The sequence below is a fragment of the Myotis myotis genome, unplaced genomic scaffold (genome assembly GCF_014108235.1).
Source record: "Myotis myotis isolate mMyoMyo1 unplaced genomic scaffold, mMyoMyo1.p scaffold_m19_p_2, whole genome shotgun sequence".
NCBI lineage: Eukaryota > Metazoa > Chordata > Mammalia > Chiroptera > Vespertilionidae > Myotis > Myotis myotis.
The window spans coordinates 3,823,876-3,848,319 of record NW_023416324.1 but is presented as its reverse complement, the minus strand read 5'-3'; the positions used below and the strand labels follow the sequence as shown (position 1 = coordinate 3,848,319).

The window sequence follows — 24,444 nt, the reverse complement described above, 5'->3', positions numbered from 1 at the left end:
GAGGACCGTCCGGGTGCCAGGTGTGCGAGTTTTAAATAGAAGCCTGCTGACGCTGCACCTGGGTAAGGACAGCTGGCGCCCGGCGGACCGGGCCTTTGCAGAAGGACCAGCATTTACCGTCCAGCCAGCCAGGGCTAGTCCTCGCGTCCCACGGCCCTTCCCGTCTGCGCATCTCAGATTCTGAGCTCAGGGGCTTATTTCCTAAGTCACATGCTGCTAAGTTACCTCTCGCATTCACACCCACACACACACACACACACACACACACACTCACACACCCACACACACTCACACACCCACACACCCACACCCCCCCACACACTCACACCCCCCACCCCCCCCCACACACTCACACCCACCCACACACACACACACACACACACCCACACACACTCACACCCACACCCCCCACACTCACACCCATACCCCCCCACACTCACCCCCCCCCCCCCCACACACACACCACACGGACTCTGTTTTCCAAAATGCAGTCAGACATGGGAATTTTATGACATCAAACCCCCCAAAATGTGGAAACGTTGGTTTCAAACAACTTAATTGGGGGAAAGAATCAACCCCCCGATTCGCGATGGCTCCGCCCCGCCGCTGGCTCGTTTCTGAAGCGGCGACTGGCACGGGGTTAGGGACGGGCCTGGGAGGCAGGATCCAGGCTTCACACATGCCCCGTCTTGGCACCGCCGTGCGGCCTCTGATCTGGAAGTATTTCCCCTTCAGACAGGAATAGAGAGGTTACCGGTGGGTCACTCCCGTCTCACAAAAGGCTTTTCAAGGCAGATGAAAGAAACGTCCTTCTGATCTGTGAGGGGCAACCAGCTGTCAGCGTTCCAAGCAGAAAGATGGGTGAGCCTCGGGGACTGGTCTCCGGGGTGGGGGGGCTGAGAAACACAGGGTTACAGCCGGGCCGAGGGGGCGACGGGGGCCCGCTCCGTCGGTGTCCCTTACGCAGACTGTCCAGCGGGCTCTGTCCCTCTGCCCGGGGCTGGGGCATCGCTGTCTGGAAAGCCTGGGTAATGGCCGCCGGCCTGCGCGGCTGCCTCGCCCACAGCCGACCAGGGAGCGCTCTGCTCACACCAGCGAGTGCCCGCCTGCAGATGGTTTCCTCCCGGAGCTCCCGGAAGCCAGGGGCCGGGGCCCTGGAGGGCACCTGCCTGCCTCAGTCACGAGGCTCTGGCTTCCTCTGGAGGGACCCGCCTGCCGGGCGCTGGGGAAGCGGAGCGCACCGTCCCGGGGGCAGAGCATGGCCGTCCACAGGACTCGCCCGGAACCGGAACCGGAACCGGCAGGCAGCTTCCTGCAGCTCAAGAGCTTGCTTAGCGCCTCACCGGAGGGTGAAGTCCTCGGTCACTGGGGCAACTGGCAGAAATGCCCAGGGCCGAGGCGAGTGACTGGTGCGCAGGGGCCACGCCACGATTCCCGTGGATACGCCGGGCACGGTTCTGGGCGCGGGGCTGTGGCAGCGAACAAAAGTGTGAAAATTCCCTGCCTGCGTGGGGACATTCCAGTGGGGAAGGCAGATAAGGAAGACACAAGCTGCAGGGGCCGTTTTTGAGGGGATGGGAGCTCGCGGGAAATCACACGAGGGAGGGGGCGTGTGTGGAAGGTGCAGGGACCAGGGTGGTGGGGGAGGTCTCACCAAATGTTGGGCATGTGAGGGGGGAGGGAAGGAGGGTGCCGTGTGGACGACCTGGAAAGAGTGTTGTAGGCAGAGGGAACGGCACGTGCCAAGGCCCTGAGGTCGGCGAGTGGCGAGTTCACGTCTCAGCAAGGCGGCCATGCAGCCGCAGCCGAGCGGGCAGAGCGCGTTGGCGATGGGACCAGAGAGTGCGAATGAATGAGCTTGGCTAGGGCCCACCTTCAAAAACTTCCAGCAGCATCTTCGAGGGGAAAGACCAGGTAGGTGATACGATGACGTGACTGGGACAACGGTGGATAAGACAGGCTACAGAACTGATGGCAGGAACTAGCGCTGGGGTGCCAGGAGCGGGGAGACGGCCTAGCATCTGGGGTCTGAGACAGGTTGTGCCCCGAGGACGCATGGAAGAGCAGGGACCTGGATGGCCCCGAGCAGGCTCTCTGGACCCCACAGGAATGTCGACCCTCGAGTCGGGAGAGATGCTCTGCGTCCTCCTGTGGCAGCCGGACGGACCCTTTAGGTAGGAGAGCGCCGAGTCTTCACCTAACACGGCCCCCGCTCAGGGCTAAGGAAGAAAGCTGGGACGGCGCCTCCTCCACTCGGTTCAATGGTTCTGTTCTTGCGTCTGCATCAGCGGCCGAGGGTCTCACCACCCTGTTAGGAGGCGAGAACGTGGCGCTGGGAACACACTGTGCCTCGTGGAGGCTGAGAAAGGGGGCGCTTCCTCAGGGGTCTGCCTTTGCACCCCGTTCTTATACCACCTCCTGCTCCAGCTTCACGCCCAGACTTCGTTCGGCAACCCTGCTCGAGCGTCTGATGCCCAGTTGCTTTGGGATCCAAACCAATGGCTCTCTCTGAGCCTCCTGCCACTTGACGGCACCGAGATGAAGAAATCGCCACAGAGCCGCCTCGGACTTCAACCCCACGCTGCGCGGGGCCCACAGCCACTCGCACGGCTCAGGACGCGGGGGGACAGACCAGGGACGGGCGCGCCCCTGGCGGCTTCTGAAGCCGCTTGTCAGGCTGCGGGCTGCCCCCTTTCCTTCCTGCCCCGCAGTTTTCCTAGTCCCTCCGTGAGCGGCGAGGACACTGCTCCATACGTGTGTGCTCTTGCAGAGGGGTGTTCTGGGCCCGTGGGAGCTTTTGTTTTTGTTTTTGACCAGTGTGGGGAGTTGGCCCGGGACACGCCGGCCTGTGGGACATGGTTACCTTTGGAGGTGGCGTCCCAGGCACTCTGAGTCACTCTCTCACCACACAAGTGGAGCCATCCTGGAATAAATAACTTTCAAACACAAAACAAACCTACCCTGTTTCCTGGCAGCTCCGAAGCTCCTACGGGGCGAGATGTCGCAATACCAAGGGGGCAAGTGGGAGAGTGAGTGCTGGGCTGTGGGGAACTTGGACGTGCCCTCCGTGTGCCAGGCTGCAGCTCGGGCTCTGTCGGCCTCTGCAGGGAAGGGGCTAGCAGAGCAGCGAGCGGGGCCAGACCCCAGAAAATGCCAGAGACAGTGGCTGCCCTGGGCAGCCTGCGGGAAGGGGGCCCTGGGAGCCCTGTCAGCTCCGGTCAGGTTCTAGTGGGAACGCTGTGTGCTGACCAGCAGCGCGAGTCCTCTCCGAAACCCCAGCTGTGCTGGGAACTGACCTCATTCATGAAGTAAACACTGAATCAGATACCAGCGGGCCTAGCCCTGATGGAGTGGAAATAACAGGGACGTTTCCATCATTACGAAGCTGCCAACTGGACTTGGCCGGAGGAACGCTGAATATGTCCATCGGAGTGAGTTCATTACCTTTTCCTGCCAACTTCATCAGAAGCCAATGGCCTTGTTGCGGTTGAAATTATTTGTATGAAAATGCTTTACTTACATTTCAGCTTTTATACCCCAGATAATGTACTGGAAAGCAGCGTAGTCTAGCAACTGGAAGACAATATTGGGAGCCCGGCGGTTGGCGCGCAGTCCTGGCCGCGCCTGGAGCGCTCCGCGGGCCAGCGGTTACCGCACTTGGCCCTGGGCTCCTGTTGCTGGAAGACGGGTTGGAGAGCAGGGTCTGTCCCATGATCCGGGCTCGGGTGCAATCCCGGGTCCCGGTGTCTGTGTTCTACGTCGCGGGCGCCCCGCTCACGTTGGCTTACACCGCCCCCGCGCCCCTCCTCCCGCTTAGCTCAGAGGCCGTGCACCCGGGCGACAGGTGGGTCCTGTCTGTCCTTGGCTCCCTCTCCCCCCTCGCTCCTCCTTCCTTCTCACTTGGGAGATGGAGGGGTCGGTGTGTCACTCCTCTGTGTGCGATGCGGTTCCACCTTCTGGGAGAAGCAATTTGCAAAAGCGGTTCCTCCCTTATCCTCACGGACGTGGAAGGCAGCAGAGCTGAAGTGTGGAGCCAGGGGCCCCGGTTCCCTCCCCAGCTCTGCCCCTGACAAGACGGGCGACCAGGGGGCAGGTCACCGAGACCTGCCTCTTCTGTGCCTCCATCTCGGCACCTGGGAAACACAGGTGGACACAGCACCTGCTGGACAGGGGCGCTGGCCGGGAGGCGTCGGGCTTCATTCCTGCGAAGCACTCAGCAGAGCCTGCCATGTGGAAGAGCCGAGCGTTAGCCTCTGTGGTCACTGTCACGGCCGTTACTAGCCTGAAGGAGTAAGAACAGACAATCCGAATGGGCATGATCCAGTGACACCTTTACGAGGTGTGAACCCACAGCGGCATCCCAGGCAGGGCGACAAAAAGCCAGGTGACTCAGCTGCGACCGATTCACTGCGTCGCTTAAATCGCTTACCAATTTCATTTTTAGTTTCTTTATATCTGTCACCCCGGGCTTATGCTCGCTATTCCTTCCTTAGAATCGTCTTGTCCGACTGATGAGAGTAAAGTAATGCCAAGAAAGGTGCCGTCATGTGTCACCGTTTCACCCGAAGACGAGTCCGTGGGTGCTTCTGCTCTGCGCTATACGTGGAGCTGAGTCACCGAGGTGCCCGTCCCAGGCCCCGGGGCTGCTCCTCCGGCTGATGACGAGAGCAGCTGGCATCTGTGTCTCACAGAGACCTCCTTTCCCTGTAACCTAAGCCATTTGCCCAGCTTCCTTTCAACACGGCCAAGGCTGTTTATGAGCTCCCTCTGGGTACCCGGGGCCCCCTGGCCATGCTGGGGCGGGAGGAGGCAAGCCCAGTGGCTGTTCCTTCGCGAGATGGAAGTAATCGGCGCTGACAAGCCTCGGCAGGGAGCGCCGAGCACCTCTGAGGTCTCGGGTATTTCCAGGAATTGTGGGGAATTGAGATAAACGTCCTAAATTAAAAAAAAAAAAAAAGGATGAATTGGATAAACTTAAGGCCAATGAGCTTAGTTTTGATCATGGGCAAATTCTGGAGCAGATAATCAAATGAATGGTTGACCAGTGTTTAGAAAGGGGATTCCAAAGGTCAGTATCGATGATCAAAGGAATGCCTTTCACTCGATTATAAATCAGGTGAGCACTTCTTCTGCCGAAGTGCAACGGCTTTCGACAGCAGGGTCAGGGTTTCTCATAAAATCCTCACGGACAAAAGAGTGACCAAGACGGCCAGAGCTCGAAGGGACATTAGGAAATCAGGTGGCACATGCTCGCGTAAGGGGGTACCACCTGCTCTGGGCCTCGGAGCTGCTTAGTGTCAAGGCTGGGACCCACGCCTGGGTCTGTGCCCCAGGCGAAGGCCCCACCCACTGCCGAGTGAGGCGGAATGTTAGCAGCAGATGGGACAGTGCGGTCCCCAGGCGTTCTCTCATGGCCTGCCAAACAGTTCTGTCCTTGGCCCCAAACCCTTTAACATTCTATCAACAACTTGGATAAAGCCAAAGATAACTGCTTATCAACTGTGCAAATAACACGGGACTGGGAGGGGAGGCCAATATGTTGGAATTACAGAATCGGGATCCAAATTATCTCAGCAGGAAAGAATGATTCTATCCAACAAGATGAAATTTAACTGGAATACATGCAAGGTCCTGCGCTGGGCTCCAAAACTTGATTGCAAAAGTATAGGATGGGGCTGGAAGACATGTCCAACCTCACCCACAATCAAAGACATGCAAATGAAAGCAGCCAGGAGACAATTACTTTCCCCTATCAGATGGGACGGGCGATGATTAAAAGAGTGAAAACTCCCCAGGTCTGGTGGCTAGGGCGCGGGGAAACAGGCTCTCTGTAAACCACCGTGGCCGTATAAACAAAAGCTCTCTTCCTGGGGGGCAATCTGGAAATGTACAGCGAAAGCTATAACAGGCACCATCTGTCCCACCAGGTCAGTGTATAGAAATGCATCCCAAAACAAGTATACAGCCTGGCTGGTGTAGCTCAGTGGGTGGAGCGTCACCCCATGGACCAAGAGGTCCTGGGTTCGATTCCCAGTCACGGCCCATGCCCGGGTTGCGGGCTCGATCCCCAGCAGGGGCTGTGTAGGAGCCAGCCGATTGAAATGTCTCTCTCATCGTTGTTTCTAGCTCTCTCTCCTTCTCCCTTCCTCTCTGAAATCAATTAAAAAGACGTTTTTGAAAAACAAAGACAAGTATGCAAAGGGTTATGCCAGCGACCCTGTGGGTCGCGACCCCTTTGTGGGGGGGGGTCGAACGACCCTTTCACAGGGGTCGCCTAAGACCATCGGAAAACACATATATAATCACATATTGTTTTTGTGATTAACCACTATGCTTTCATTATGTTCAATTTGTAACAATGAAATTGGGGGTCACCACAACATGAGGAACTGTATTAAAGGGTCGCGGCATTAGGAAGGTTGAGAACCACTGGGTTATGCAGAAGGATACGCACAAAAGCACTGTTAAGGAAAGAATCCTTTTGGAGCTGATGTTCAGTTTGGGAACAGAAGACCTGGGGCATCAGAAGGGCACCATACAGCTACCGTCAACTACTCGATGCTATCAGGAGGAGGGATTAGGGTCTGTCTGTGTCGCTCCTGAAGGCCAGACCAGGATTTACAAGAGATAGATGTGGCCTAATATGACAAAGCAGATTCTAACCATCAATTCTGTCCCAAATTAGAATGGGCTTCCTTGTACCTTCCCAACCCCTGGCTGATGGCCCTTAGTCCAGGGTGTCAGAGAGGACGGTCACAGTTCTGCAGCCATGGGGATGCAGTGCTCACTGTGGTTCCTCCCAAGGAAAAGAGGCAGTGAGTCTCGTCTGGTCTGCGTTAAATCATCGAAGGGTGGAGTCGCCATTCGAGTTGATGGTGGGTGGGAGGCCACAGCAGGCTCCATTTCCTGGCACCGAATTCTGGGAATGGAGTGAGAAAACGTCCTGCTGCCCAGCACAACCCTTATGGGGAGCCCGCGGGAGAGGGCCACCCCCTCCACCCCCAGGCTTTTAGGAATACCTGCTGTGTATCAGCTCCTCTAAGGTAAACCTAGGGGAAGCTGTGAGCTGAACCTGAGGCAGGAAATGGAAGACGAGTGCTTCTTCCCGCTAAGTCATTTCCACCGTGTTTTGGTTCCCAGGAGACCGACAAAGGGGTACGTGTGCACCTGCTCTCTCCACACCTTTTCTCCTTCGCATGAATTTCATCTGAAACGCCCCGTTTTCATCATAAACCACATCCGTCATAGATCACCCTGTATCCAGCACCCGGAACACAGAGACTCGGTGCTTCTGAACGCCTCTCCGTAGTGTGCTTGGACATTTCTTTGCTCACCACTTCCGTGGATGAAGTCCCTTCCTGGCCTCTCTTCCGTTCAGTCTTCCCATCGACGGGAAACACTCCTGGCCACGCGTGGTGGGTCCACAACGCGGCATGCAGATCACGGATCGCAGTAATGTACAGGTGAAACCTATGTGAGCCTATTAACCAAAGTCCCCCAAACACATTGAATTAATTTTAAAACCCCTCCCTGAGCCCTCCCTGTAAGACACTCACATGCCGCCTGCCAGGGAGCCCTCACTGTCACTCCACTCTGGAGCCGGGAGTCGCCTCCTTCCAGCCCATTGGTGGCGAGAGTACTTTTTCATGAGGCAACTCATCGCATCACCAACAACAGACCTGGGTGGCCGCCGCGGCCCTGCACAGGCTGCTCGCCGCAATGCCCGGCCAAGGCCCCTCACTCTGAGCTCAGACCACATGGGCCTGTCATTTCTTCCAACTTGTCACAGTCCTTCCTGTCACAGGATGTCTACTCATATCCCTTTCTTTGCCTGGAAGGCACCCTTGGATCTTAATTAATGCTTGAGCTGAACTGTGCTTACCAATTCATATGCTGAAGTCCTGAACCCCAGCGTCTCAGAACGGGGCTGTATTTCAAGCCTGGTGGTGCTTTTAAGGAGGTAATTATGTTAAAATGAGGCCGATAGGGTGGGCTCCAATCCAATCTGACTGGTGTCCTTACAGGAAGAGATTAGGACCCCGGGAGAGACACCAGGAGTGCAAGTGCCCAGAGGAAAGACCGTGTGAGGGCACAGCAAGAAGGCGACCACCTGCAAGCCAAGGAGAGAGGCCTCAGGAGAAACCAAACTTGCTGACACCTTGATCTTGGACTTCTTCCCTCCAGGACTGTGAGGAAATAAATTCCCGTTGTTTCAGCCACCGAGCCTGTGTCATTTCGTATGACAGCCCAAGCTGACTAATAGAATGAAGAAGTGGCTGCCTCAGGAGAGCTCTTTCCCACCCTCACCCCTTTAGCACTAATTGCTTGTCCTCTGTCACAATTTGTGAATAACCGTTTATTTGGATGACTGTATGGCTATTGTCTGTAACGCTTCCTCAGGATATAGACTCCCGGGGAGGGAGGAAACATGTGCATTGAGGTTCTCCATTACGACTCCAGCCACCAGCTGTGTGCTGGTCACCTGGGGAGGTGTTTCATATTGTTGAATGAAAGGCAGAAGTATCATTTCATTGATATAGAAAATGAGGAAACTGAGCCAGGCCGGGGTAGCTCAGTGGTTGAGTGTTGACCTATGAACCAGGAGGTCACGGTTTGATTCCCAGTCAGGGCCCATGCCTGGGTTTTGGGCTGGTTCTCTAGTGTGAGATGTGCAAGAGACAGCCGATCAATGATTCTCTTTCATCATTGATGTTTCTCTCTCTCTCTTTCTCTCCCCCCCTCTCCCTTCCTCTCTGAAATCAATAAAAATGTAATTTAAAAAAATATAAAAAACCGAGACTCAGAAAGGTTAAACTTCCTAAAAGTCACAAAGCAGCTAAGTGACAAAGGGGGACTGGGACCCAAGCCCCTAAAGCTCTGGCACTTAACCACTACTTATCCCTCTAATTTTGAAATACATCCATTCACTCAACAAATACTGAGCACCTACCACGTGCCAGCTTCTATCTAGGAACTGGGGATGCAGCGATGACAAGAGAGACAAAACTGCTGCCTTCATATGGAGAGAGGACACCAAATAAGATAAATGTTTTAGTGTATATTAGGTGACAAATGCAATGGAGCCCATCGGGAACGTGGGATCAGGGAGTCAGATTTGTAAAATCAGGAGATTGGAGGCCTTTTCGAGTTAGGAATGTTGGAGCCAAGCCTCAAATGAGGCGAGGGAGGGAGTCCTGGGGATGTCTGAGGACAGTAAGTTCTGTGTCCCAGAGGCAGAAGTAGGCACGGCCAATGACCTATGTGGCTGGAGTAAAGCGAGGGGGTCAAAATTAGGAGAGGGACGCAGTGAGTTTCAGGAACCTGGTGGTGCAGGAATGTCTGGCCATGAAAAAACGTTGGCTTTTACTCTGACAGCGGAGTCTTGGAAAGGTTTTGCGCCGAAGAGCAACGCATTCAAGCCTTACTGGGGCCTCCTGCCCCACGCAGAATCCGACCTAGAGCAGCTTGAATTTTTACTTTCCTTGGACCAGTGGCACTTCCGATATTTACTATTTTAGTTTAAGAAACCCAACAAACTGAATTTTGTGCTCTGACTCTACCTTTGGGGATTCCTGGGATCGCCGGTCCGGACAGAGCGAGAGCGTCCGGGTTGCCAAGGGAACCCACGCGGAGAGCTTGACACACGACCTTTCGCGCGCTTCCGGAACCTCACCAACGTCAGCTGACCAGTTCTCCTCCAATCCGCTCTCGGGGGCGGGGATCAACGCACCGTCTCCACAGCAACGCCTACGCCAGTCCCAGCTCAGGGCTTCCGCACGGCGGAGGCGCGCTAGGATGACGTCACGCACCCAGCGGCGCTAAAATGACATCGGCTTTGGCTCGGAAGACAGGGCTCTGCAGAGAGGGCTCCCCAGTCTGGGACACTGCGCATGTGTCACCTCAGATTGGCTCGTGTTGCCAGCCCTCGCTGGCGCGCCTTTAATTTTAGCCGGAGAAGTCCTCGGGGGTGCCAGTCCCGCTGGCTTTCTGGGTGCTATTTTGAGGGCAGATGTCCGAGAATCAGACAGTTCCTTCACTTCTGGTTAGTCTCTTACCTCTTCTGGCGCATGCCTCGTTGCATCCATACACCACCTACCAGTCTGAAAATGCCAGCTGAATCCCCAAATTGCTGTTGCCAGCAAGCTTCCTCTATCAGACCACCTACCAGCGGTTCTCAACCTGTGGATCGCGACCCCTTTGGCGGTCGAACGACCCTTTCACAGAGGTCGCCTAAGACCATCCTGCATATCAGATATTTACATTACGATTCGTAACAGTAGCAACATTACAGTTATGAAGTAGCAACGAAAATAACTTTATGGTTGGGTCACAACATGAGGAACTGTATTTAAAGGGCCAGAAGGTTGAGAACCACTGATAGTCCTTTCTAAACCGATGTTTGCAAGATCAGCAAGCAAACTCTTCTGCACTAGTTGTAACGTAAAGGTAACCAGAATCTGGTAAAGGTAACCAGATTCCTCCTGAGGACCTGAGTTCTCTCAGTGGTCGGCAAACTGCGGCTTGGCAAATCGCGGCTCGCGAGCCACATGAGGCTCTTTGGTCCCTTGAGTGTGGCTCTTCCACAAAATATCAGCTCTTCCACAAAATACCGACTTCTGTGCACGGGTCACGAAGTTTCAATTGCACTGTACGTGCATGCCCGCACGTGGTATTTTGGATCCAAACAGTCCACCTGGCTAAGTACATGGCCTGCAGGTAAATGAATTGTCATGGTTCTGAAACTTATGAAGTACCCACTGTCCTGGGCAGTATGCTGAGCCCTGGGTATGGTGATGATGACAGTTCCCCCATAGGTGACAGCTCACTTCACTATTAATTCAGGAAACATGGCACAACTGTGTGCCAGGCACGGCTTGGATTATACATGATTCATAAAAATGGGCATAATAATGCCTACCTCCAGCCTGGTTGGTGTGGCTCAGTGGTTGAATGTCAACCTATGAACCAGGAGGTCATGGTTTGATTCCCGGTTGGGGCACCTGCCTGGGTTTTTGGCTCCATCCTCAGTGGTGGGTGCGTGGCAGGCAGCCTATTGGTGACTCTCATCATTGATGTTTCTTTCACTCCCCCCCTCTCCCTTCCTCTCTGAAATCAATAAAAATAAATATAAAATTCCTACCTCCTAAAGGTAACTGATGAGACTTAAGCCACATGTCTGGGTTTGAGGAATCTTTTCTTTCCACTTCCTTACATTTCTTCCCTTCTCAGTCTTGTCTGTCTCAGGCCTCACACTGAAGACACCACCACTAGTGGGAAAACAGCCCCCTGACCAGCCCACGGCCTCCGAGGTCGTCCGCAGATTCTCCTCAAATTGTTTTAAAAACAGCTTTCATCCAGACGCTGCTTTTTGTGGGTCTGTGTGCTGAGGCCAAGTTATATTTAAGCAGAGCCCTCCCACCTCCTCCCCAAACAAGCTCCTCCAAAACCACCCAAATCCAAAAGGACAAAAAAATAAAACATAAAATAAAATAAATCCTTTTCTCCAAGTGCACGGTGACTTGAAGCTGTGCCGGGGATCGGAGGGCGGCCTGTGCAATCAGGGCAGAGCCTGGGTCGCTGTCTGAGGACGAGGCTCTGTACGGGCTGGGGAACGGGTGTCTGGCTGCCCTGTCACCACAGGGCCTGTGGTTTCCTACCCTGTCTGCATCCTCGTCCCACTACACAGCAGCGGGAGAGAAAGCAGACGTGCACACCGGCGGACACACACACACACACACACCCAGACTGCGCAGCCTTCGGAGGAAGTGGAGCACCAGATGTTCTGGGTTTCCTGTTCGGTGCTTCCACAGCTGGTCGAGTCTGTGGTTGTGGTTTGTCTGTCTCGGGCTCATGTGAGAGACAAAAGCTGGGCTGACGGGAAACCTCCCCTCCCGGCCCCCCTCCCTCAGCTCTAACTGATCAGCCACATGGAAGCCTGGCAGGTCAGACGTTTCCTGAAACACCCAGAGCTTGGATTCTCCCCGGAGGAGGCTCTTCCCGCCCCCCACCCCCATCCCCAAAAAGCAGCCCCTGGGCTGGTGGCCGGCCCTCAAAGAACCTGGGGACGATAGAAATCTCTCTAGCCCTAACCGGTTTGGCTCAGTGGATAGAGCAGCGGCCTGTGGACTGAAGGGTCCCAAGTTCGATTCTGGTCAAGGGTATGTACCTGGGTTGCAGGCATATCCCAGTAGGGGGTGTGCAGGAGGCAGCTGGTCAATATTTCTCTCTCATCGATGTTTCTAACTCTCTATCCCTCTCCCTCCCTCTCTGTAAAAAAAAAATATATATATATATATTTTTTTTTAAAGAAATCTCTCCAAATACACTATTAGCATAGACCTGCACCCTGCTGAACAGAAGGAAGCCGAGGCCAGGTTGCTACTGTCACTGACCCCGCGTCCAACACAGAACAGCCACTAAGAAGCACTCAACAGGTGAAGGAACGAATGAGGAACAGGGGACTTAGCTTTGGGGTTAGATCTATAAGCCCCTGCTGGCCATCACTTCTCATAAGTGCCTTTGGATTCAAACAGACAAGCCTTCGAAGCGGCCCCGTGCTGCTGGTTTGCTGCGAGTGATTTGACCCCTCCAGGCCCGTTTCCTCATCTGCAAAACCGAGACGATAATATTATTTCACAGACTTGTCCGGGCCCAATGGCACACGTGGATCGGCTCTATCTGGGGACTTGCCCATAGTAACTGCTGGCTTCCTTTTCTCCTTGCAACTCCGCTGTTGACTTTAGGAGAGGCACTAAAAGAGCAGACGAGATACAACAGCCGAGCACTGGTCCCAGGACAGCTGTCTGGTGGGGCCGTGGGCATTTTGTCGGTGCCCATTGAGGGGGGATGCTGGGGCGCACGCAGGGTCTCTGGGAAGCGCCACCCAGAGTCTTTCTCTGGGTGTGGAGTAGGGAGAGCTTCTTGGGGTCCCAGGGGAGAACAGGCAGCATGCTCCTTGTGGGTCGTCTGCTGAGGCCAAGTAGTGATATTAATAACATCAGTGATGATATGAATAGTTATGGCTACTGTTCCGTCTGCACTGGGACCTGGGCACAGGAACCGGTGTTCTGAGCCCCAGCCTCCCCCCCACCCCCCACGGGCTCTGCTGCAGCCTCCGGCTGCCCCCTCCCTGTGCGCTGAAGCCCCCACAGCCACGCGTGGCCACGGGGGTCTTGCCGCTGAGGTCTGAGGAGCGCTGCAGCCCTGGGCCAGTTATTCCACTTTCTGTGCCTCTGTCTCCTTGTTTATAAAGCGGGCAAAACGAGAACCACATCAGAAGGCAATTGCGATGAGTAAATGAGTGAGATACACAGCACGTAGGACAGCTGTGGGCCTGCGGGAGGGGGCCGATGTGAACCGTTACAGGCACACGTGCATCGGATGCTGACAACAACCTCACTCCAGGTAGCTTCTGTTAGTCGTTCCGTTTCACAGGTGAGAAAACTGAAGTTCAGAGAGAGGAAGTGACTTTTGCAAGTTCACACAGGTAGTACGCAGCCAGGGCGAGACTTTTCTCCAGCTCTTTCTCACCTCCTTCTTGTGTGAGGTTTGAACCACCTCCCTCAGCTGCATTTTCTCCTTCTACTCAGAGTCCACCCCCATCCCCATCCCCACCCTCACCCTCACCCCACGCCACCCCCACCCCTGCCCCAGGATGTGCAGCCTCTTCCTGCCGCCCAGGACCTCACCCCCTGCAGCTTCCAGCTGGATTTGCACTTTCAGACCCAGGTCCTGACTCATCGTTTCCTTGCAGAAACTGAACTTTGCAGAGCGGCTTCTTCCAAGCAATGGTTTTGAGCTGGGAATAGCCTGAGTTACTTCCCGGGGACAGTTCAGGTGTTTCTGGGACTGTTGTATTTTAACCCCAAGAAACGGCTCTTTGGGGAGAGTCTGGCTGGGGAGACACAGGTGGTTGTCGTCTCAGCTGGGGACGTGGCCCTTGGCTGCACCCCTCGACCTCACTGTTCCGGGGGTGGCTTTGTCCGAGGGAAGAGGCAGCATGATGTGGCGCCAGGGTTCTCAGACACAGCGAGCAAAGCAATTGCCCGAGGGCCTTCGAAAATACAGCTCCAGGGCCCGTCTCAGAGCCTGCGAACTGCATTTTGAGAAATCCCGGTTTTGTCCCAAGAGACACAAGACCCAGGGCCAGGTTCTGCAGTTGCTGTGCGACCTCGCAGGACATGAAGCCTGGCTGAGCGGCAGTGCTCTCGTCTTTAAAATAGGGATGAACCCTACTGTGGGGAGCCGGCACGGCCATGGCATACTCAGCCCCAGGGCGCCTTATGTGCCACGCCAGCTCAGCCAAGGGTGATCCTGAGTGGGGGGGGTGAAAGGATTGAGAAAAGACAGACAAGAGAGTGAAAGCTGGGTCTCGGTGGGACGCTGCTCCCTGATGAGGAGACAGCGCCAGCGCCCACAAGCCGTGTCTTTATTTTATAGCAGATGCCACGAGGCAAAGCAGGGGCGTGATCACGTTGTTTACAGCATTCTCGTGAGTTTCAACCTCACTTAACTACATGCACCCGAACTCTATCACAAGGCACGTGGGGCCACCTGTTTGGACCATAGGTTCAAGCTCACAACCACAGCCGTTGGCTATGATTGTGCCGGGAGGGCCCTGCCCTCCAGCTGGGACTTGGACGTGGCAATGAGAGGACCCTGTCCTTTCATTAGTCCGAGGCTTGAACTTGGCCAAAACACTGTAACTGCGCCCCACACCCTACCTCACTGGCTTCGCGCCCTCTCCATGCCTTGGGATAAGAGAGAGGGCCATCTTTATGGCCGAGTTCAACCAAGCGCTGTAGAGAAATTCAAAGGAAGGCACAGACCCAGGCCCAAGCCTCAGAGAAGTTCGTTAAAGCTTTGGTGAGATGGGAACCATGGGGCCCCTGAATATTAGCTCCTAAGCATTCCTTTGATGAAGGCTGTTGGCCAGAGGGGTGGGGTGTTGTTTGCTGCCTCCTGCACGCTAATCTCCCCACGAACAACATGAAGTAGACCAGTGAGCCAGGAGCTTGAAGCAGTCAGGGCAGGCCAGGTGCTGCTGCAGTAACAATCAGCCCTGGGTCTTGCTGGCTGAACACAACCAAAGTTTGTTTCTTGCTCACACTGTGTGACCAGCCAGTCAGCAGGCAGTTCTGCTCCACAGACTCACCTAGGGACCCAGGCAGACAGAAGCCCCGCCTCCCAGCTGCACCATCCGGAACCCTCCATCGTCATAGCGGCCCAAGAGAGACTGGAGTGTGGGCTTCTTACTGCCTCACCTTGGCAATGACATGTGTCACTTCTGCTCAATGTCATTGGCCAACACAGGTCACGTGGCACAGCCGGGACAGTAGGAGCAAATGGCATCGTGGGCGAGCTTATTGCTTCTGCTCCAGGATATTTCCAAGAGGAGGGAGGTCCAGACTTCCAGCTTGGGCACCAAGACCGATGTCCCCCAGAGAGAAGAGGAAGGGGCGCCTCTCTGTTGCGTGGTCCTTGCGCCCTGCAGTCGGAGGAGCTCAGCTTTCCTGTCTGGTGGAGTGGAGTTTTATTGGTTTGAGAATGTGGGGTTCCCTCCCCCCTTTTCTCATCCTTGCCTACCCTCAAAACATGGGAACTAGATCAGTCTGCCCCCAGCAGCCAGCAGTCTGGCGCAGGCCCCCAGGATGGAGAGGAGCCATTGCCCAACAGGCCGGGAGCTGCCCCAGGAGCTCCCAGGGTCCCCTGGGCGCGGGGTGGGAGGCTGTTGCTGCCAGGAGGTGGTGTGCCCGGCCGCAGACCCTGCCAGAGTCCCTGTGCTCTGCGCAGAGCCCGCCCCAAGTACCCAGATGCCTTCAGAGATGGGAGCGCTGGCCTGGAACCCAGCAATTGGGGGCAGCATTGCTGGAGCGCACAGCTTGGGAATGTGCCTGGAGAAATCTCTCATTCCTCGAGTGTTGGTGGATACATGCACGTATTTGTTTAACCTCAAATCAAGCCACAGCCCCATGTCTGAGCTGCTTTGAAAGGGTTGTTTTAAAACAGCTGAGCAAGCGGAAAAGCCGGGCCTAGGTGCTGGGAGGCTGTGCAGGAAGCGGGGCCTCGGGCACCCCCCCATCTTCCACGGGTGCCTGCTGTGGGTGGGGGTCGGGGAGGAGGGAGGCCGGGCCCTTCTCCCTGAGACCCACGCTGGCTGCACTGTCTCCGAGGTGGCTCACCCTGGGCTGTCGGGTCCCCTGGGAGTGCAGGGCGGGAGGAACCCAGGAAGAGGCCTTTGTCAGATCGAATCTCATCCCAGCTTTGCACGCAACACTCCGAGTTCCTGTGTGACTCCTGTCCCGCCAGCCTCCACTTCCCCCCTTTTGGTAACAGTATGACTCTCCCAGGAGAGCCTGCTTCATTGGTTCCTGCTTCGACCTGTCCCCTGGTTTTTACCCACCCACCCATTTACCACCCGGGACTTCTTGGAAAAGGAGTGGAGGAAGGACAAAAGGAAGGAGGGAGGGAAGAGGAAGGTAGGGACGGAGGGAGGGAGGAAGGAGGGAGGAGAGAGGAAGGAAACAGAATCTTGCAAGTGGCACAGAAGCCCCCCAAGCTGAGGTGGGCGTTGTCTCCCCTGCTCCCCGAAAACCAGCTGCAGTTACTATTACCCTTCATCCCACCCCCTTCCCTGCAGCACGGGGGGTGGGGGTGGGGGGGCGGCCCGCAGAGCTCTGCCTGGCGCTCCTTGGAGGGGGAGCTGAGCCGACCCCCCTTCTGTCTGTGGGGGCGGGGGAGGGGTCCAGACTGCAAAGAAGGGGGAGCCTATGTCAGACTCAGTGCTCAGGCCCCACCATTACCCCTGGCTGAGGGCTGAGGCTTCTGCCCCCGCCCCCTCCCCCACGGCGGGGCTTCCTGCCCGGCCCACTGGCCGCAGGTGGAGGTGAGACTAGGCCCCACCACTGCACCTGCCGCTGCTCCTCCCGTGAGGCCGTCCGCGATCCCACTGTGTCCGGCTCCACAGCCTGCGCTCCTTTACCTCTCGGTCCGAGAGGGAGGCCTGTGGTCCTCGCCATCACACAGAGGAGGAGGCTGACGCTGCGGGAGGGTCGGGAGCGAGGCCGGTCACACGGCTGAGAAGGGCCCCTGCTGGGCCTCAGACGGGGGCCGGCCGGGCCCCAGGCCCCGCTTCACGTCTGTCCTGAGCGGAAAGCAGCGAGAACCGCGTGGGTCTTTCTCTCCCGGCGACACCAGCTTGGTGGTCGGTGTGACAGGCAGGGACCCCAGCCCTGGCTGCCCGGCAGCACCCCTCCGAGGAGCGCCTGGCCCAGACCAGGGGGGAGCAGGGCCAAGAGAGGCCACAGCCATCGGGGCTCCTGGCCCGACGGCGGGGGTGGCTCCTGGTGCCCAGGCCGCCCTGGTCGGGCCCAGTCGTGGTCTCCGCAGCTCCCGGGGGAGCCCCCCTCCCCACGCGACCTGGTCTGTGGAGATGGCTCCAGGGAAGGGGCCCCTTTGGCTGAGGTTCTAGCTGGTCCCAGGAGCTGTGGGAGAGGCAGCTGAGACTGGGGGGCGGGGGCTGGGGTGGGGAGTGGTCGGAGAGAGTGGAGGGGAGGGGGGCGGGCTGACTGCCCGAGTCTGGGGGTGATGGCGGCCTTTCGGGCCCGGGGCCGCTGTCTGGGTGTCTGTGCTGGGCAGGAAGCTGGCGGACGCAGCTCCATGGCTTGGGGTTCCCAGGTCTGCGGTGCAGGGAGCAGCCCCAGAAACCGTCTGTTCTGGTGCTGGAGTCTGAGGAGCTCTGAGCTCGGTGACCCCCTTCCCCCCCACCGCTCGCTCACCAGGCAGCTGCAGCCCGCCCCATGCACAGCACGAGCGCCAGCATGCGGGGTGCCCCCTCACCCATGCGGGGTGCCCCATCACCCATGCGGAGTGTCCCCTCACCCATGCGGGGTGCCCCCTCACCGCCTGCCTTCCTGCGAGGAGCCTCTATACCTGCAGGGAGGGAAACTGAGGCTCAGAGTCCAGGCGCCCGTGAAGTTGCGCTTGGGGAGCCAGGACTCGCCCCTGGATCCTCCCTCTCAGCTGGTCCTTAAGCAGGTGCCACCCATCTCCATGAGGGAGCGGAGGCGGGGCTGCAGCTGCGGGGGCAGTGGGCGCCCATCGCCCATCATCGTGGGCAGCGCTGCCCCTCCAGTGAGGCCCTGGGCCTGTCAGCCAGCTTCTCCTTGGGCAGGAGTGGCTCCCCCTGCGGCCTCTGTGAGGGGCAAGGGCACCGCATTCCGAGCCCTGGGGAGAGAGTGGGCGTGTGGGAGCGTGTGGGGACAGGAGCATGAGGGGGTGTGTCAGTGTGGGGTGTGCGTGAGTGTGGGGTGCACTGGTGTGAGTGGGTACAGGTGAGTGTGAGTGCACTGGTGTGAATGTGGGTGCGGGTGAGTGTGAGTGCACTGGTGTAAGTGTGGGTGAGTGTGAGTGCACTGGTGTGAGTGTGGGGTGCACTGGTGTGAGTGTGGGTATGGGTGAGTGTGGGTGCAGGTGAGTGTGAGTGCACTGGTGTAAGTGTGGGTATGGGTGAGTGTGGGTGCAGGTGAGTGTGAGTGTGGGTGAGTATGGGTGCAGGTGAGTGTGGGTGAGGGTGAGTGTGAGTGCACTGGTGTGAGTGTGGGTGAGTGTGAGTGCACTGGTGTGAGTGTGGGGTGCACTGGTGTGAGTGGTTACAGGTGAGTGTGAGTGCACTGGTGTGAATGTGGGTGCGGGTGAGTGTGAGTGCACTGGTGTGAGTGTGGGGTGCACTGGTGTGAGTGTGGGTGCGGGTGAGTGTGAGTGCATTGGTGTGAGTGTGGGTATGGGTGAGTGTGGGTGCAGGTGAGTGTGAGTGTGGGTATGGGTGAGTGTGGGTGCAGGTGAGTGTGAGTGCACTGGTGTAAGTGTGGGTATGGGTGAGTGTGGGTGCAGGTGAGTGTGAGTGTGGGTGAGTATGGGTGCAGGTGAGTGTGGGTGAGGGTGAGAGTGAGTACACTGATGTGAGTGTGGTGTGCACTGGTGTGAGTGTGGGTGCAGGTGAGTGTGAGTGTGGGTGAGTATGGGTGCAGGTGAGTGTGGGTGAGGGTGAGAGTGAGTGCACTGGTGTGAGTGTGGGGTGCACTGGTGTGAGTGTGGGTGCAGGTGAGTGTGGGTGTGGGTGAGTGTGGGTGCGGGTGAGTGTGGGTGTGGGTGAGTGTGGGTGCGGGTGAGTGTGAGTGCACTGGTGTAAGTGTGGGTATGGGTGAGTGTGGGTGCAGGTGAGTGTGAGTGTGGGTGAGTATGGGTGCAGGTGAGTGTGGGTGAGGGTGAGAGTGAGTGCACTGGTGTGAGTGTGGGGTGCACTGGTGTGAGTGTGGGTGCAGGTGAGTGTGGGTGTGGGTGAGTGTGGGTGCGGGTGAGTGTGGGTGTGGGTGAGTGTGGGTGCGGGTGAGTGTGAGTGCACTGGTGTAAGTGTGGGTATGGGTGAGTGTGGGTGCAGGTGAGTGTGAGTGTGGGTGAGTATGGGTGCAGGTGAGTGTGGGTGAGGGTGAGAGTGAGTGCACTGGTGTGAGTGTGTGCGTAGGGATGCTGTTCCCAGGAGCCAGCTGCCTCTCTGTTCTGGGGCCTGGCCACCCAGGACCCCTTGTCCCTGCAGAAGTCACTCGCCCTTGGTGTATGGGGCAGCCTCCCCCCACCCACCCCCCAGTCGGGAAGGACGTTGTGGGGGGGTGGGTGGGAGACAGGCCTGGCAAGTTGAAGGGGATGAGCTGAGCATGTGCCGTCCCACCCATGGTCGGGGCTTTCTCCCTCTTGTCCAAGCTGCTCATTCACACAGACCTTAGCTCCCCAGCGATATGGGGGGAGGGGGTTGTCTTTCAATTCTCTTCTCCCTACACAGCATCCTGGCCAGCGTGGCCAGGGCTGGGCTCACAGACGACACCACTGCTAACACTAAAACCCATGCATGTTGGGGGTGGGGGTGGGGATGGGCATGTGGGAAGCAGGAGAGATCCCACCCCTGGCCTGGACCCTTTGTTAGGATTTAAGGTGGGGGTTGGGAGTGAGACTAACTTGGGTTCAAGTTCACTGTTTCCTCGTGTGTGGCAGCCTTTCATGCCGTCAGCTCACATCTGAAAGTTGGAGAATTTGACTGAAGACAGGAATCTCAAGAACAGAAAGACTTTCCCTCTGAAGATGTTCCCGACAGTGTTATCCTATATAATAAAAAGGTAATATGCAAATAGACTCAACGGCAGAACAACTGAACAACCAATCAAAGCATAATATGCTAATGATGTGCTAAGGCTGCTCAACCGCTCACTATGACGTGCACTGACCACCAGGAGGCAGACAGTCAACTGGTCGACCAGTTGCTATGACATGCACTGACCACCAGGGGGCAGATGCTACGACCAGTAGGTTAGCTTGCTGTTGGGGTCTGGCCAATCTGGACTGAGCGAGATGGGCCAGACATGCCCTGGAGCCCTCCCGTGGTCCCTGGTCTCCCCCAGCCTGGTCTCGTGCACCAGTGGTTCCCTCCGCCTGGCCTGCACCCTCTCGCAATGCGGGACCCCTCAGGGGATGCAGGAGAGCCTGTTTCAGCCCGATCCCACAGGCCACTCCCCTTGGGAGGGCGCCAGACGCAGGGCTCATGGCTGGCAAGCGCTGCTGTGGCAGTGTGAGCCTCTCCGGATCGGGACTGATTTGGCACAAGCCTGCGGCGGGCACAGCGGGGCTGGGATGAGCAGGAGCGGCAGGTAGGAGCTGCAGGTGGCATTGGATTGTGAGTTTCAGCCCGATCCCTGCAGGCCACCCAGAGGGACCCCATCCGTGCACGAATTTGTGCACCGGGCCTCTAGTTTATAATAGTGAAGAGTTGGAAGCTGCCTGTGTTCGCTCACATGGGAGAATGGCTAAAGGAAGGATGGCTTTACCTGCTGTGTAAATATTAGATAGACATTTAAAAAGATGCAATCCTATGCTGACTTAGTGGTCACAGAAAAGTTTCCTGATAATGTAAAACGATTATAACCATGTTAAACAAACAACAACCCTATATCCAACAGGTCTGCCTAAACGAGAAAGCAACAGAAAACACTGCAAAATGTATGCTGGGCGATTTCAAATTTCTTCTTCCCACTTGTTAATAACAAGCATGAATACTTATATCCAGAGCAAGTACACTTTAAACATATCTTTTCTTCTTATCCTGAGATTGGTAAGACAGTACCAACAAGGAAAAGAAGAAAAACACGTTACCATGTTGTGTATTTCCTTCCAGTCCCTTCTCCACGCATATTCCCATGTCTATAAATAGACGCTCGGTTGACGGGGGAGAAACAGCCGAAGGAATTTTGGAGGCGTTCTCTCTGGGCTCGAAGTCCAGTTCCCTGGAAGTTCCCTGTGGCTGCGGGAAGAGTGAGGCCTCTGTCCCGGGCTCCGGGGGGAGAGCTGCTCCGTGCTCCCCTCAGACCAGGGCAGCCCTCCATCCTCATCCTGGGAGCTGCCCCTGGGACCAGCTTGCTGACCGGCTGTCCCCGGGCCCACCCCAGCCTCCAGACCCTCCTCCACACCTTTCTAGGGATTAATTGGTGGATGAATCCCGACCTTCCCAAAGCCTGGAGTCTCCAACCTGGGAGACGTTCCCTTTTCCAGGGGGTGGGGCAGTGGTTGGCGTGGGTGGGGGTTCCCATCTTGGTGCCACGGGTTGGTTGCCCAATCAGAAGCAGGTTCGATGGGGCCAGGCCTGCTGGGTCCTGCCCTGCCTCGCCCTGCTCACATGGGGACATTTGCCCCCACGGCTCTGCCAAGGCCACCACCCTGGCCCCCGGGGGATGTGATAGTGAGATTTAGGCGGCTCCACCGGGCTGTTGACTCATGTACCCCCACAGACTAGCCCAGCTCACCCCTCCCCGGCCTGGGCCCATCTCCACACACCCTTGATCTAGGAGATAGCACTGCCTTCTGTCTCCTAGGAAATGCATGTGCTCTGGGGAGGGGGTGCTGAAGTGGGTATGTGGGAGGGGGGGAGGTGAGAAGGCCTGTTTCTGCACAGCTTCCCCATCTCAGGGCCACCTCTCCCCGCCCCCGCCCCAGCCCATCCTGTGGCCACATCTGCCCCCACGAATAAGATCCTGTGATTCAGAGCGTCTCCATTCTCCCCACATCCTTCCCCTCCTCCTTGGGGCCCCCAGCTCACCCCCAACCCCCAGGTTCTCAGCAGCTTTCTGAGAACCACAGCTGTTTCTTCGTGGTCAGAGGTGACCGTGACCAGAGTCCTGGGGTTCTGCCCTGAGCCGACTTCCCTCTGCAGCGGTCTGTTTCCACTTAGAAGGCAAAACAGGTCAGGCTGGCCCAGCCCTGGGGTCGGGGTGAGGACAGGCTGGGAGGCTGGGCTGGGCTCAGGCAGGAGTGTGTGTGTGTGTGTGTGTGTGTGTGTGATGAGGCGCCCAGGACCTGCTGTCCGCACTGCCCTCCAGTGCCCGGCACAGGGCCAGGCACATGGGAGGCGCTGGAGAGTATTTTTGTAGAACAGATGCTCTTTCTCAAGCCCCAAGGGGAGATGGCACCAGAGAGGGTCAAGTTTTAATTTTTTGATGATGACAATTAGTTTGGTTCCATTCTCTAACGGCCTAACTCCATCAAAAAGCATCCGCTAAGCGCCTGCTGGATGTAGAAGATGTGCTTTAGGGAGGGATGCTCTGCGGCCTGGCCGTGTGTCCAGGCCTGGTATGTTGGAATTTAGATGAACCGTCTTAGCAACACTCCCTTTAATCCACCAGACGTGTATTTTAGGTTGAGATTGTACGGTTAACATCATTGTTAAACGATATGAAATGATAAATGGCATGAGGGGGGCCTCAGCCACCAAGGTGCCCCAGAATTAATGGCCAAACCCACAAGATGGCTGCTTGCCCAGGAGACGGCGGTGCCTGGAGGGGAGATGAACCACCCTCCGGGCTATAGTTGGACTCCTCTGGTTTCAGGGATAGAAGGGCCCATTCAAGGCTTCCTTAGAGACTGGGGGTCCCCTGGAGGATGACTGTGGAGCTAAAGCTGGGAGGGGCCTCAACCAGGCCACCCCCCCAGGGGCACTGCTGTTTCTGTAGGCCCAGGGCCCCTTCCCTCTGCTAGAAGCAGTGTCCCTCTGTCCCCATCATTCCCAAGACCCCGCCCTCCTCTCCCTGGAGTGGGGCCATGACTCGGAGCTTGCCAATCAGGGTAGCCACCCAACTGTCTGACTGCATCGATTGGCTTAGAAATAGCACATGACCCCAGATGGCCAATCAGAACCCTCCCAGGTACTTTCCCCTTTTTTGGCCAGTTGTTGGGCAGCTGCTCTCTTTTCTGGGGGCTACTGAGCCCGAAGGTGGGGAGGCTTTGAGTTTCGATGACCCGCATTCTCTGCCCATAGAGATGTGAGAAAGATGGGGACCTGATGATGTCATGTGAACTCATGGATCTTTTTTTAAAAAATATATTTTTATTGATTTCAGAGAGGAAAGGAGAGAGAGAGAGCGAGAGCGAGAGCGAGAGCGAGAGCGAGAGAGAGAGAGAGAGAGAAACGTCAATGATGAGAGAGAGTCATTGATCCGCTGCCTCCTGCACACCCCACACTGGGGATCGAGCCCACAACCCAGGCACATGCCCCGACCAGGAATCGAACTGTGTCCTCCTGGTTCATAGGCCACACCGGCCGGGCTGAACTCCTGGATCTTGATGTGCCTGCAGCTGAAGCTGGCCCATGTATGGTTTTCAGGTAGAAAACAAATAGGTCTCCCTCCCTCCCCCTCAAGCTGGTTGGAGTTGGGTGTCTGGCTCCGTTGAGTGAGAAACAAGCCTGCAGGGGTTATTGCTGCTGCTCTCCCTGCTGGAATGGCCCGGGTGTCCTCAGGAGGAACCAGTTCAAGTTGATTTTTAAAAACTAGGCCCGATACACCAGGTCTTGACCTCAGATTCTTTCTGCATTCTCATGGCCCCCCAAGTCCCAACACTCCCCCACATTCACACACACAAGCTTCTCTTTGGCTGAGCTCAGTGTGGTAGACAGAATACTGGCCCTCCGGACAGGCCTCTGTTTCCAGAACTCGCTACCATGTGACCTCACACGGCAAAAAGGATTCTGCAGATGCGATGAGAGTTAAAGACCGCGAGTGGGAGGTTACCTTGGGTTATCCAGGTGGGCCATGCAATGGCAGGGACCGTTGGAAGAGGGTAGCAGGAGGGCCCAGGTCAGAGATGGAGATGTGACGATGGGAACAGTGGCGGAGTGAACTGAGGCAGAGCTGCGAAAGGCGAGGCCACGGGTCCCCCCGCTACACCCTCCAAGAGCAACACAGCCCTCCTGACCCCTTGATTTCCGCCCAGAGTATTCGTCTGCTTGGCCCGCCATAACCAGACACCACAGACTGGGAGCTTCAACAGCAGACGGTTCTTTCTCACAATTCTGGAGGCTGGGGAGGTTCCAGATCAAGGTGCCAGAAAAGTCACTTTTTGATGAGGTCT

The 24,444-nt window shown here is 56.7% G+C and overlaps 1 long non-coding RNA gene across 3 annotated transcripts; it reads right to left on the bottom strand.

Annotated features, from left to right (window-relative positions):
- Positions 1-14,586: 14,586 nt before the first annotated feature.
- LOC118676550 lies at positions 14,587-21,588 on the bottom strand. 3 transcript variants are annotated; one of them, XR_004974149.1, is made up of 5 exons: positions 21,513-21,588; positions 21,199-21,346; positions 20,011-20,153; positions 16,911-17,931; positions 14,587-15,516 (listed from the first exon to the last, which is right to left on the bottom strand). It is a non-coding gene; the product is annotated as an uncharacterized LOC118676550 (long non-coding RNA). The 3 variants fall into 3 exon arrangements; XR_004974148.1 differs by having other exon boundaries at positions 21,199-21,580; XR_004974150.1 differs by having other exon boundaries at positions 16,982-17,931; positions 21,199-21,580.
- Between the last annotated feature and the right edge of the window lie 2,856 nt (positions 21,589-24,444).